This window comes from Papaver somniferum, chromosome 8, assembly GCF_003573695.1.
Source record: "Papaver somniferum cultivar HN1 chromosome 8, ASM357369v1, whole genome shotgun sequence".
Taxonomy (NCBI): Eukaryota; Viridiplantae; Streptophyta; class Magnoliopsida; order Ranunculales; family Papaveraceae; genus Papaver; species Papaver somniferum.
The window spans coordinates 42,521,449-42,535,802 of record NC_039365.1 but is presented as its reverse complement, the minus strand read 5'-3'; positions in this window follow the sequence as shown (position 1 = coordinate 42,535,802).

Genomic DNA, 14,354 nt, shown 5'->3' with positions numbered 1-14,354 from the left:
TCAGATACTCAGTACAATCTTATGATGTTCTATGTGAAGCAATCTCACGACAACGAAAAATTGTGCATTTACATTTTACTAAATATTTAACAATAGCTTTATCTAGATGCAAAACAGCCTCAATTAGGCATCCATAAAACCCCAAAAAATATGCACATCTTCAAAAAATATATAACAAACAACAAAGAAACCGTCATCACATAATAATTTATTTAAAAAATCGTACTTCATGTCGGTTGGAGTAGATATCAACGATTTATGGATCGACACCGGAACAAAAGCAATAAAAAAACACCAAGTCACCCAACTACAGTCACCAAAAACACATAAACTACAAAACACCATAACCAAATAAATAAGTTCAAATTAAATCGTTACCAGCACCTAAAGATGCACCATGCATGTAAAGTACAACTCCGTAGAGAAAGTGTATATACAAAAGGATACCAAGAAAAATATTTAATATTTGTATGAGATTTCCATGACATATATGACTTGCTAGCTTACAAACTGATTGGAAAATTGTGGACGTTACATCGATCACATTTCATGCTAGATTAAAAACTGATTGGAAAATTGTGGGCGTTACATTGATCAAATTTCAAATGGTATCGTAAGATATGTCAAATTGAAACATAGAGACAATCAAACTTATTTATATCTAACCAAAATCATCATAAATTCCATAAATACATAATATTTAACCAATTTAAAATCATAATAAATTCTATAAATACAAAGTCTTCAACCCCAACTTTCTAGAGCTCATGAAGTATCATCATCATCCAAAACTAAAACTAAATCAAGGAAATAAATACCAATGAAAAAAAAGTATTTCACGATTATATACCTTGTTTGTGTTTGTTACTACGGACACAAAGCTCTGAATATCTATTTCAATACTCATGAGCTCCCACTGCGCATCCATGGGATCGACAGCGGAACAAAAGCAATAAAAGAACACCAAGTCACCCAACTACAGTCACCAAAAACACATAAACTACAAAAACACCATAACCAAATAAATAAGTTCAAATTAAATCGTTATCAGCACCTAAAGATGCACCATGCATGTAAAGTACAACTCCGTAGAGAAAATGTATATACAAAAGGCTACCAAGAGAACATTGAAAATAGTTAATATCTATATGAGATGTCCCTGACATATATGGATTGCTAGCTTAAAAACTAATTGGAAAATTGTGGGCGTTACATCAATCACATTTCAAATGGTATCATAAGATATGTCAAACTGAAACATAGAGACAATCAAACTTATTTATATGTAACCAAAATCATCATAAATTCCAAAATCATCATAATATTTAACCAACTTATAATCATCATAAATTCTATAAATACAAAGTCTTTAACCCCAACTTTCTAGAGCTCATGAAGTATCATCAGCATCCAAAACTAAAACTAAATCAAGGAAACAAATACCAATAAAACAAAAAAGAAATAGTATTTCACGATTATATACCTTTTTTGTGTTTGTTGCTATGGACACAAAGCTCTGAATATGTATTTCAATACTCATGAGTTCCCACTGCGTAGCCATGCAAAACGAAAAACGAAGAAAAAAATTTGGCAACGAAATTGTTGGGAAAATACCAACCCTAGCAAAACAAAAAGCAACACTTAAAAAATGGGATCTGGCGTTAGCTCAAACACTTTTATATAGAGGGTGCCCAAGGCTAGAAATTTCAACGAAAAAACCGAAATTTTGGAAAGAATATTATGATTTCAAAAATATTCTTTACGTAAATGGGATAGCCATATTAAATGCCGGGATATTTGCATCGAATATATTTATCTTTTTATCATTTTATTTTTGGAATGTAACATCAAGCAAAAATTGTTTTTGCATTACCATTTTTTGTGTTTTCGTTTTGTTGTTCTTCTCCCTGTCTTGAAGCAAATGTTTTTCTCCATTTGCACCTACAAAAAAACACCCTAGAAATAGTTGTTCCCCATTCTTGGAGGGGATTCATGAAAAACCAACAGTGGCATGAGAAAAAGCAAAACAATAAACAATTAGGTACTACCTTATGATTATGATTAGAGATGCAACAGATATGAGTCCTAAAAGCAAAGCCGGCAAAAAAGATTATTCTGCTGCAAACAATTAATAAAATGAAAAATATTAAAAGATTAGAAGAAAATAAAGCTATTTCTAAAAGATTGCATATGTATAATAACCGGATTAAATGAAACAACATCAATAGGGAGAAAAAGCTGTCGATTACCATTTCTTGGCGTACACACGTATGATCATTCAACTACAAAACAGACACAATACACAAATCAGTCAACGAAACCTTAAAACTGGAAAAAAACAATAAGAAAAACAAAAAATAAAAAATAAAGCGAGAAGTGGGAGGTTTGCTTTTTCTCCGACACCTTTATAGAGATACACTGAGCACTCCAAAACGATGCTATTTTGGAGAATAATACTAGTGAAATCTAAATATATCTAGAATTTTATAAATTTTGTCTACGGTATTAATTGCAAATGTATTGCTATATGTCAAATTTAGAATTTATAAGAAGATTATTATAGGTAAAATGGAAAAAAAATCTCTCCTTTAAAGATTTGTTTTCCATATTTTCCATAATACAATATTTCTTCAAATATGACCATTACTTCTAAGATGCACCTAAAATTTATTTATGGATACATTTATTCCTAGATGTTTACCTTTTACAATAGAAATATTTTTGTAAAAAAATATTGAGCATTTCCTGCATAACTAAGAATAGAAATCATTGTTTTTATTATTTTCTTATGGTATAATAACCAAAAAATAATAACATTGGAAATGAATAATTGGTTTGTATTTTTGTACAAAAAATATTGAGCATCTCCTGTCGAGCTAAAAAATAGATATTATTTCGATATTATTATTATTATTTTAAAAGAATAATAAAATGATTTTGATTACTAAAAATATTCCAAAGGATAACTCTTGCTATCATAACTAAATTGAATATAAGAATAAGAATATCAATTTATATTAATGGAATTTCTAGGCTTAATTGAATTCTATATAAATCAGACGGACAAAAGAAAACTTTTATAGAGATACACTGAGCACTCCAAAACGATGCTATTTTGGAGAATAATGCTAGTGAAATATAATATATCTAGAATTTTATAAAATTTTGTCTAGGGTATTAATTGCAAATATATTGGTATATGTCAAATTTAGAATTTATAAGAAGATTAGTATAGGTAAAATGGAAAAAAAATCCCTCCTTTAAAGATTTGTTTTCCATATTTTAAGATTTTCCATAATACAATATTTCTTCGAATATTACCATTACTTCTAAGCTGCACCTAAAATTTATTTATGGATACATTTATTCCTAGATGTTTACCTTTTACAATAGAAATATTTTTGTAAGAAATATTGAGCAATTCCTCCATAGCTAAGAATAGAAATCATTTTTTTTCTTATGGTATAATAACAAAAAAATAATAACATTGGAAAGCAATGAATGGTTTGTATTTTTGTACAAAAAATATTGAGCATCTCCTGCCGAGCTAAAAACAGATATTATTTCGATATTATTATTATTTTTTAAAGGAATAGTAATATTCTATTTTTATGGTGAAATGAATGTATTATACTTTTCTACTAATGCTTTTTGTTCATTTGTTTTCGAAATTTTACTTGATATGGTTGATTGTTTATTACGATTTTCTATTAACAATTTTGTATTTCAATTAATGTACAAGATTAATAATCAATTTGTTTGCGGAAGAGGAAGTTTGGTTCGATCTGCTGTAAGCATTCACAACTCCATGAATTTTGATTTTATACATTTTATCGAAGTTTTAATTAATTTCATCGTAATCATAATCATAATCAACATTAATTTAATTTTCAGAAGTTTGGAAGTGTAATATTTTGGTTTATTTTAGCTATAAAAAGTGTAATATTTAGGTTTATTTTAGCTACAAAAAGTGTAATTGGACAGTGTACACTGGACTTTTTTTTATTGTTTTTCTTTTGATTGATTTTTAAATTTTTTTTCTTATGATCGATTTAAGTTTTTGATGGAATCATGATGAAAAAAGAAAATTTTGATGTGATTATATCAATGAAGTTCTAATAATTAGAATTAAATATCTCCACAAAGATTTTTTAATGTATTTTTGGCAACATCATAAAATTCTATAAGTTCTAAAAATATGTCGTGTTAATATTATTACTAAATTTAAAATATGGTGGGACCAGAATCAACCAGAAGCTCCGATTAACCACAACGTTCGAAAAAACTCTGTTTTTATATAAAGAATTTTCCAACATGCAGGTACCCGACCATGCTTCAAAAATAAAATAAAATGTAGGTGGCTGATTTCCGGTTTTACTGAACTCCTCTCTTTTTGAGAAAACATTCATAGGTGCTTGGCAACCGATTAAGAAAAAATTATTTATCCTTTGTAAGTAAAAAAGTGAGAAAGTAAAGATCAATCCCGGAATAACCTTTTGCTTTTAATTTTACTTTGGTGAAAAGTAGAGATCAATCCTGGAATTTAAAAACATAAAAAAAGTTACTTCATAATAAAGTTGCTTCTAAAAATAAAATCAGCTCTGTGTTAAGCCTCACTCACGATTCACGCATCATTACACTTGGTAGAGAACCATTATGAAACTGTGTTGTTAAGCATGTTTAGATTTGGCTTCTGGTTCTCCAGAAATAAAAATGATTTTCAAAAGTTGGAGCAAAAATTTATTCCTAAGTCTCCCAAAATATTTTGCGACAAAAAATAGATTTGGGATAAAGTACGATCGTAGGTCATGTGGTAGGTTTTGTGTTTTGTACATGACAAATTTTGGATCATGATGTAGATTTTACATCGCTAGACAAATTACCATCGTCTAAGAATCAATACCGTGTATTTATTTATTTTGAACGGTTTTCCATTGCGCTTAAACCTTACTCTTGTTAAAAGTTGTTACACATGGCATTTTATTTTTTATCCCATGTTTAGGTAATAATTTATGTTTTGAGGACAAATAGTTAAACGAGTTTATTCTCATTCAAGGTGATTAAATGCATACTACACGGTGAAACTAGACAAAGAAAAATCTTAGAGATTAAATTTTTATCATGGCGTAAACTTATTTCGTCATCTAATTTATGCAAATTAATGATCAAATATTCGTGCTAGGATAAAATCTACATGTGAAACCAAAGTTTTCTAAGTGACTCAAAATCTCTCTCGTGATCCAAATTTATTGTATGACCTAATAATTATCTTGTGATCCAAACCGTAACTTAACATATAGTCACCTTGGAATGCAAAATGGACCTCATGACTAATATGGTCAATCTCTCCCGAGATTTACAGTCTCGATCCTCAGCCAAGGAACTTGTCGAGACAGTCACGATCTTACCGAAATGAATTAGCAAGTTGAGGTAAAACATAGGAATTTCATTAAAAAGTCAGAATCAATCTTAAAAGACTTGATTTTCTTCTTGCTGTGTGAAATCGTGAATCATATTACGAGACAAAAGTTCAAATCAGTCCAAACCCGTCGATGTTTTTATAAACTTCTTGATAACAAAATTTAGAAACAAGGACTCCAATATTTTACCAAGATAAAGCAGACAAGGAATTCCAGTCCCAACCTCTATGTGATCGAGATTCGGAATCCATTACATTGCTTGTGATAATTGTAACCATAAATTTGCCACATGTCCCAAAATTGCCCAGTCATTTAAAGTATGTCTTCTGGCATCAAACTTGATCCGAAACCAAAATATGTGTAATTGTTGTTATTAAGGACAAAATTTATCTGATGCCTCAAAATTTGCATCATAATCCATAAATTGCCAGTGTAAATCAAAACATACATCTTACGGTCTGGATTTTTCAAGTAGCAATTATATGCTTTGGGGCCACAAATGTACTAAGTTATTTGTGATATATCTTTGGTCCAAAATTAAGTATCTAGGGTATTTTGTGTTCCCAAACTCGGAAGATGTTTAATTCGCGTTACCTCATTTATAGATCGCTAATAAACAAGACTTCTCATATGAGTCATCATCAATTTGCAGTGCCTCCCCTCTGAAAAAATATATAATAGTTGTTAGTGTACCTAATGGTGACTCTTCTAACAAACACCTAGACAGAATAGTGTGGGGTTTTGCTAACTAACGATCTCATGGGAGGTAATGCAAATTAGCCAATTAGAGAGGGGAGGAAACACAAAATACCTCTGAGTAATTTGTGATATACGTTCTGATCCAAGATTTGACTCTAATATGAATTTCTCCACGTGATTCATAATCTGCATCGTGCAAATTTGGTGTGTGATGATTAATATGCTTAGCAACCCAGATTCTGGTTCATGACCTAAAAAAATCCCCGTCACCAAAAATATTCATCATAACCTATAATTTTTCTTTCAGACCCAAAAATTGTCGTGTAACTCGAATTTTACAAGTTCCTAAAATTTATCTGACGGAATACTAGGCCTGTCAATGGAAGAATATCCGTCGGATATTTATAAATCCGATATCCAACAGGTTAAGCACTACCGGATATTCGATATCCGATAATATCCTATAGTGTATCAAAATCAGATATCAATTTCGATAGGCTAAGCTATCGGATATCCGATAATATCCGGTTATAACAAAAAATCTTAAATACCCTTGTAAAACATTTTCATGATTGACACTTATTGGATATTTATCCGACAATATCCGATAATATCCGATACTATACTCGAAATTAGGATAAATTACAAATAAGTTCCTATACTATCGGATATCGGATATTAACATTTCCGATGGGGTCTAATCCGTTTCCGATATGTTAAGGAAGAAATATTCGATAAAAATATACGATTCCATATCTGATATCCGATAAAACGAATAAAATCCTATAGGATCTCGAATACTCGGAAACGGATACCGGATATCGGACAAATATTGACAGGCCTACGGAATACCTTTTTTTTGTGACCCAAAATCCACTTCGTTGGGACAAGATATTACATTTTGACATAAAATGTATCTCATGACCTAGAATCAAATACGTGAGCGAAAATTTGCATCTTGGTCCAAATATTTTCATTGTGATCCAAAATTTATGTATCGACCAAAAACCTCGTTTCAACCCAAAATTTTCTTGACAACTCGATTAGTGCCGATATAATCCGAAATATGTTATTATGTCCTAAACTACTACCGTGATCCATATCATACCATGTGATTTATAATTTTAGCCTAAATCTGACTCATGACACGTCACTCAAATTATTCCCCGTGGATAAAATTTTCATTGTGGCTTATAGTCCGTTACTACAACCTTAAAAAGACGAGGGTACCCAGATATACCACAATCTTAAACTTTTCCAGCTATAAGTTCTCTTACCGAAAGTGATTGTCTATGGACTGAGTTGAGACAATACAACGAATCGGTATTCACACTTTGTGTGATCGTCTATGGATACGAGATCGACACAATACAACAATCAAAGTGAGATTACTTGATAATAGGTTCAGACATAACCAAACTCTATAAGATCACTATCAAGTGATACAGAGTTAACGTTTGTGTAATTTACTTTAAATTATAATAATAACAATTATAATTGCGGAAAACAAAAGTAAATGACACAGCAAGATTTTGTTAACGAGGAAACCACAAATGCAGAAAAACCCCGAGACCTAGTCCAGAATTGAATACTCTCATAATTAAGCCGCTATAAAAAATCACACCAACTTCATATAGTTGAGACCAAGCAACTAAACCTATAGTTCACCTAGTTTCTTCAGTATACCTGCGCTTCCGACATTCAAAAGTGCACGCACTGGAACAATTCCTATGGTTCGTATTCCAAATAGTAAAGAAATAACAAATCTGTTCGGTAACAACTCTATTCAATCTCAGTGATATGAGTTAGACAAAGGCTCTTCTGTTTAATCCAATAAACTCTTTTGTCGGGTTTAGATCAACTACCAAAGTAGCAGGGTTTAGATTATGCAATCAATAATAGGATCTATCAGGATGTTAAATACTGATGCTGGACTACACAACTAATCAATCAAATCTATCAAAGATAAACCGATTATAGTTGGATGATGAGTGCTAAAAAGTGCATATTTCTATATATTTTTCTTGGCATTTAACTCATCTTTTGTGCATTAATTCTACATTTTATCCCATATTCTGTATTTTCATTGTTTTCAAGAATAAATACTTTTCTTAATTAATTTTGCATTTTTAGGTACTAAATAAAGCCTGGACTAGCCAGTGTTTCACCCAAAAGGACTGGAATAGCCAGTGCCTCAAGGGTTAGTTTTTAGTTTTTAGTTCAAATGTTTTTTTTTGTTTCAGTTCATGTTTTAGTTCAATTCTAGGGTTTCAATGAAGCCATAGGATGCTGTTGTGTGTTGTTGATGATGCCACTCTTGAATGATAACATTGTCTGTGAAAGATTCAAACTTAGCATGTCATCATGTTACTTTCACAATGTATGCCATGTATGCATTGTAGTTAGGATTATTCCGTGTTGATAGAGCTACCACTCATGCGAAACCAGGCCAATGCTGATCCTTAGACTAGTTGTACTTTAGTTAGACAATTAGTGCTATGGGAAGATATCTTAGTGGGTTTGAACATTCTAATGGGGAAACACCTTAGACATAGGTAAGACCAACATCTTAACCCATGTCATCACAAGGACAAGAGTTGTCTACTCAGCAAATGCATGATGTAGGTTAGAGGTGGAATTAGAGACCCTAGTTCACTCATCTCACCATTTAGTTTATTCACTGCCATCATCTTATGTCACTGCCTTTGGCTCTTTGACACTGTCATTCTTTGTCACTCTTTGTCACTCACTTCCACTGTTACTCTTTGCTTCATTAGTTCACTGCTTAGAGAATTAGCTTAGGAAACTTCAACTTACACACACAAGTCTCTGTGGATCGACTCGCACTTGCACACACTACATCACGACACCGTGCACTTGCGGTTATAACATGTAGGCTTCTTATTCTCTTATTTCATACATCTTTCCTAGCCTACCAAGTTTTTGGCGCCGTTGCCGGGGACTGGTGCTGTGTAGTTGAAAAGAAAAAAAAATAAAAATAGTGTACCTGTCTTAGTGTAACTTAGCCTGTTGTAGATGTAACTTAGTGTTTTGCTGTTGTAACTTAGTATAACTATATTAGTGTAATAGTTTTAGTATAACTTAGCTATATTAGTATAACTGCATCTGTAACTTAGTGTAACTTATCTTTAGCTGTAACTGTAGTTCTGCATCTCCTGCATCCATATCTGCATCATTTAGCATCTGCATCTTAGCTGTAAGCATTGCATCCATTACATCCATATCTGCATACCTGCATCATCTCTAGTCTGCATATTGTCATCATAACTTGCATCTGTCACTTGCATATCATTGCATGCCTGCATCTTCTCCATATATGCATCTTGCATTTGCATCTGTGTTTGCATCCTTGCTCTTCAGCTTTGCTCATTGCATGTAGCTTTGCCATGCCCTGTAAGCATGATGCTCTGCAGCCTTGCTTCATCTGCAGCATTGCCTTGTGGCCTAGCACCTATAGCATTGCCTTGTCTGAAACTTGCTGTCTGAGCATACTTGTTATTTCTTGCTGTGCTGCTTGCCCTTTTTCCTCATTGCTTCTTGGCCTCACCCATTTGCTTCAAAGAGACTGATCTTCTCTTTTGAGCCAACAGGTGCTGCTACAGCCAGCCTCTGGTGCTGCTGCTGTTTTCTGTGTTGCTGCTGCTGCTGTCTTGCTGCCTCCTACTGCTGCTTCTTCTTCTTCTTGTTGCTGTTGCTGATGAGCCTCTGGTGCTCTTGCTGAAGTTGTTGTTGCTGTGAACCAAGCCCAACTGGGCTGTGCAACTAAAACAGAACAGCTGGGCTATGCTACAAGAGTAAGCCTGAACTGTGGGCTTGACCCAAACAAAAGTTGACAACCATTTTCAAACCCAGTTGCACTTCTTTTTGGGCTGTGTAAATTCTAAAAGTGATTATGGGCTTGTGAATTGGACTGTGGACTTAGTTACATTTTGGGCCTCAAACTGAAATTTGTTTAAACTGTGGGCTCCAACCATTCGTGGGATTAGACTCAACTGAACTTTAAACCCCTACATTGTGAGCTTAGACCCAGACCAAAAATTTGAAAAACGTTTTAAAGTTTTAAAACCCAGCTGTGCCTCGCATTCCAGTTAACTGCTAGCCCAAAAACCCAACTGTTTCTGAACTCTGGGCTTGTTTCTGAACTGTGGGCCTGAACCAAACTTCGAGTGGGCCAAACTTTCAAAATTCCAAAAAACCAACGGTGAGATTTACTCACCAACAGTGGGCCTAAGAATCAAAGTTTTTAAAACAAATTTGGGCTCCAAAAACAACCCATCTGGGCTTCAGACCAAGCTTTGCCCCAAACGGTTGGGCTCTTTTATTCAAAACCTTTTGCTGGGCTCAATTCAAACTGATTCGTTGGGCTTCACTTCACACTCATCTAGGCTTCATTTTGCACAGCAGTTGTGGGTTGTTTTCAAATTTCTAGTGGGCTGTGCATTCTTCCACCAATGTGGGCTTGCTCCCGATTTTAAAACCAAATTTTTCTTTTCAAAACCCATTAAAAACCAAATGATTCCCTAAAAACCAAAATTTTTCTTTTTCCCATCAAAATCAAATGTCTCCCGACAAAACCAAATTTTTTCCAAAAAGTCCAATCCCATTAAAAACCAAATTTTCTTGTATAGAATCTAGTAGATAGTTTCTTAGTTAAATCTTTTGTTTCTTTTGTATATATTTTGCTAATCCAATGTGACTCTTAACTGAAATATGTTGGATTTTTGCCTTGAATAACGGAGTTCTAATTTTGCTTTCGCCGTCAAATCGGGTATTCTCTTTCCTTTCTCTCTACTCAGCATAATCCTCTTCGTATGTTATAATTCTTTTCATATTTTGGAACATTGAGGACAATGTTTAGTTTAGGTTTGGGGGTATGGTATAGATACCACAATCACATGCTATAATTGAAAACTGAACTCTTTCTTTTTGTTAAAAAAAAAATTAAAAAAATTAAAAAAATTAAAAAATCAAAATAAAAAATTAAAAAATTGAAAAAAAACATAAAAATGGAGCTCATTTACCTTGAAATGTTGACTCTTGTATATGTATGTAAACATAAGGATTCTTAGTCTAGATATTTAGGCACCCCTGATTCTAGCACAATTCACATAGTGATAAGAAACTTGCACGCGCACGATCTACCAATACATGTATAACCTCATCCTTGAGGTGTTATATCGGAAGTCACGATTTCCAATCACTTTAGAATACTGAACGAAACTTGACTAGCTTGTTCTTTGGTTGGTTGGGATAGAAGGTGGAGGTTACATTAAGAAAGACAACCATCGAATTTAATTGGGTGCATCAAAAAGGGCTACCTCTTGCTAAGAGTCATGTAATTTTTTGTTTCCTTTTGTATATGTATCAAAAGTGTTACCATGTTAAAAAAAAAAATATGATGTGTATTCAGAAAAAAAAATCAAAAAATAAAAAAAATAAAAAAAATAAAAAAAATCAAGTATTTATCAATTCCACCCTCTCTTGTTCCAAAAATAAAAGAGAGTAGTCAATGTAAATAAGAGTCATGTAAAGAGTCATCTTTTGTTGTATTATAGTAAGCAAGGAAGGGTGCATGCCATTGATGTATAACGCGAGTAATTGTGAAATACCTCCAACTCATTCACAATTCTCGTAAAGTCCGGACAGCTAGCTAGATTTCGACCTCGGTTCTTAGCCTGAGAAACTATCTCTTGGTGATTAGTAGTCATAACATCCGATCTTTCTTTACGCATGTGTAGATACACTTTACACTCTTATCACATGTCTTTATTTGTTATCAGTGCTAGGATTGTGCCTTTGATAGCTAGATTGACATCTCCATTTTGCTGTGAGCTTCTACTGTCTTGCACATGTCACATTTCATGGAATCTGAGCTTATATTTTGTCCTAGAACTTTGTAGGTACGTTCTAAGCAAACCTTCACGAGACTTCACTCGTCCACTAGGGACACTTAGTGGTTTAAAAGGCTTAGTGCATACGCTAAATGCATTCGAGAGACCAGCGACAGTGGTATAGGTAGGATTTCCTTAGTTTTGTTTTACTTGAGGACAAGTAAAATTCAGGTTTGGGGGTATTTGATGAGTGCTAAAAAGTGCATATTTCTATATATTTTTCTTGGCATTTAACTCATCTTTTGTGCATTAATTCTACATTTTATCCCATATTCTGTATTTTCATTGTTTTCAAGAATAAATACTTTTCTTAATTAATTTTGCATTTTTAGGTACTAAATAAAGCCTGGACTAGCCAGTGTTTCACCCAAGAGGACTGGAATAGCCAGTGCCTCAAGGGTTAGTTTTTAGTTTTTAGTTCAAATGTTTTTTTTGTTTCAGTTCATGTTTTAGTTCAATTCTAGGGTTTCAATGAAGCCATAGGATGCTGTTGTGTGTTGTTGATGATGCCACTCTTGAATGATAACATTGTCTGTGAAAGATTCAAACTTAGCATGTCATCATGTTACTTTCACAATGTATGCCATGTATGCATTGTAGTTAGGATTATTCCGTGTTGATAGAGCTACCACTCATGCGAAACCAGGCCAATGCTGATCCTTAGACTAGTTGTACTTTAGTTAGACAATTAGTGCTATGGGAAGATATCTTAGTGGGTTTGAACATTATAATGGGGAAACACCTTAGACATAGGTAAGACCAATATCTTAACCCATGTCATCACAAGGACAAGAGTTGTCTACTCAGCAAATGCATGATGTAGGTTAGAGGTGGAATTAGAGACCCTAGTTCACTCATCTCACCATTTAGTTTATTCACTGCCATCATCTTATGTCACTGCCTTTGGCTCTTTGCCACTGTCATTCTTTGTCACTCTTTGTCACTCACTTCCACTGTTACTCTTTGCTTCATTAGTTCACTGCTTAGAGAATTAGCTTAGGAAACTTCAACTTACACACACAAGTCTCTGTGGATCGACTCGCACTTGCACACACTACATCACGACACCGTGCACTTGCGGTTATAACATGTAGGCTTCTTATTCTCTTATTTCATACATCTTTCCTAGCCTACCAGTGGATCCCAGCCGATCAAGTTTTGTGCACACCAAAGATTATGATCCCAAATCAGAAATCTTCTTCGTCTTCAAATCTTCTTAAATCTTCAAAAAACACCTGCACACCACAACTTGAATCTCTTGTGATCAATCACGCACAGAACGGAGTCTGTTAACAATGGATTATCACAAGACGTCTTTAGATCTACAAACAGTTCTAAATATCCCATCGACACTTCGATCTAGTTTGAGTGAATCTTATATCAGAAGAGAAGATTTTCAAGAATAAACGAACTAGGTGCAATCAAAGTTCAACAACCATTAGTCAATCAAATCAAATCGAAAACTAATGATGCTACAATTATCTAGTTACCCACCAACGGTACTCGTAGAGCTTCTTGATCCCAAAGAAGTCTTTAAACGAGCGGTCGTAAGAGATTTCGCCTAATTAGGGTACTTTCTTCTCCGAATGGACGGCTCCACCAGTAACAACACAACAAGGTAGTTTTGCTGGCTCTTAGGATAGTTTGCTCGAAATTCAAACTTGGGTAATTATAGATCTAGGAAGTTTGCACACCAAAGAATTTCCAAAACCGAAAATATTCTCAAGATATGCAATATATTTTCAAATTCGGTTTTCATAATTCCTAGAAATGCTCTGTCCAAAATTAACCGCTAGAAAATATCCAATTAGTAAATGCACATTACCATTTTTTATTTTCCAGAGATAAGAATTTTAATTGCTGGTAATTAAAAGCATATAAAATTAACAACCTTAATTAAAAGATTTTCTCAACTTATTTCGGTCTGGGATCTCCTTGAGTTATTAAGGAATATCTTTGAACAATAAAATATAAGAGTTACTGAACATGTTCAAAGTATGTCGACATCTTATTTCTTTGTAAATTCTCTTTCATATTTACAATCTTAGAACCTATTACACCACACTTCCAAACAAGTTTAGAAATGGTTCATCTGATTTCCAAGAACTATGTGATTGATCAAATCAACACACTAATCATGGGTTTACGGTTCTACCAAACACAAGGATGGTTCTACCTTAATATGGTTACTGGGACCGGTTACATCAGTTACCAAATTGGTTACATCAATTACCAGGACCGGTTACCATATTCTCATGGTATTACTTGTGATCGGTCACACCAGTTACCAAGATCAGTTACACCAATTACCAGGAACGGTTAC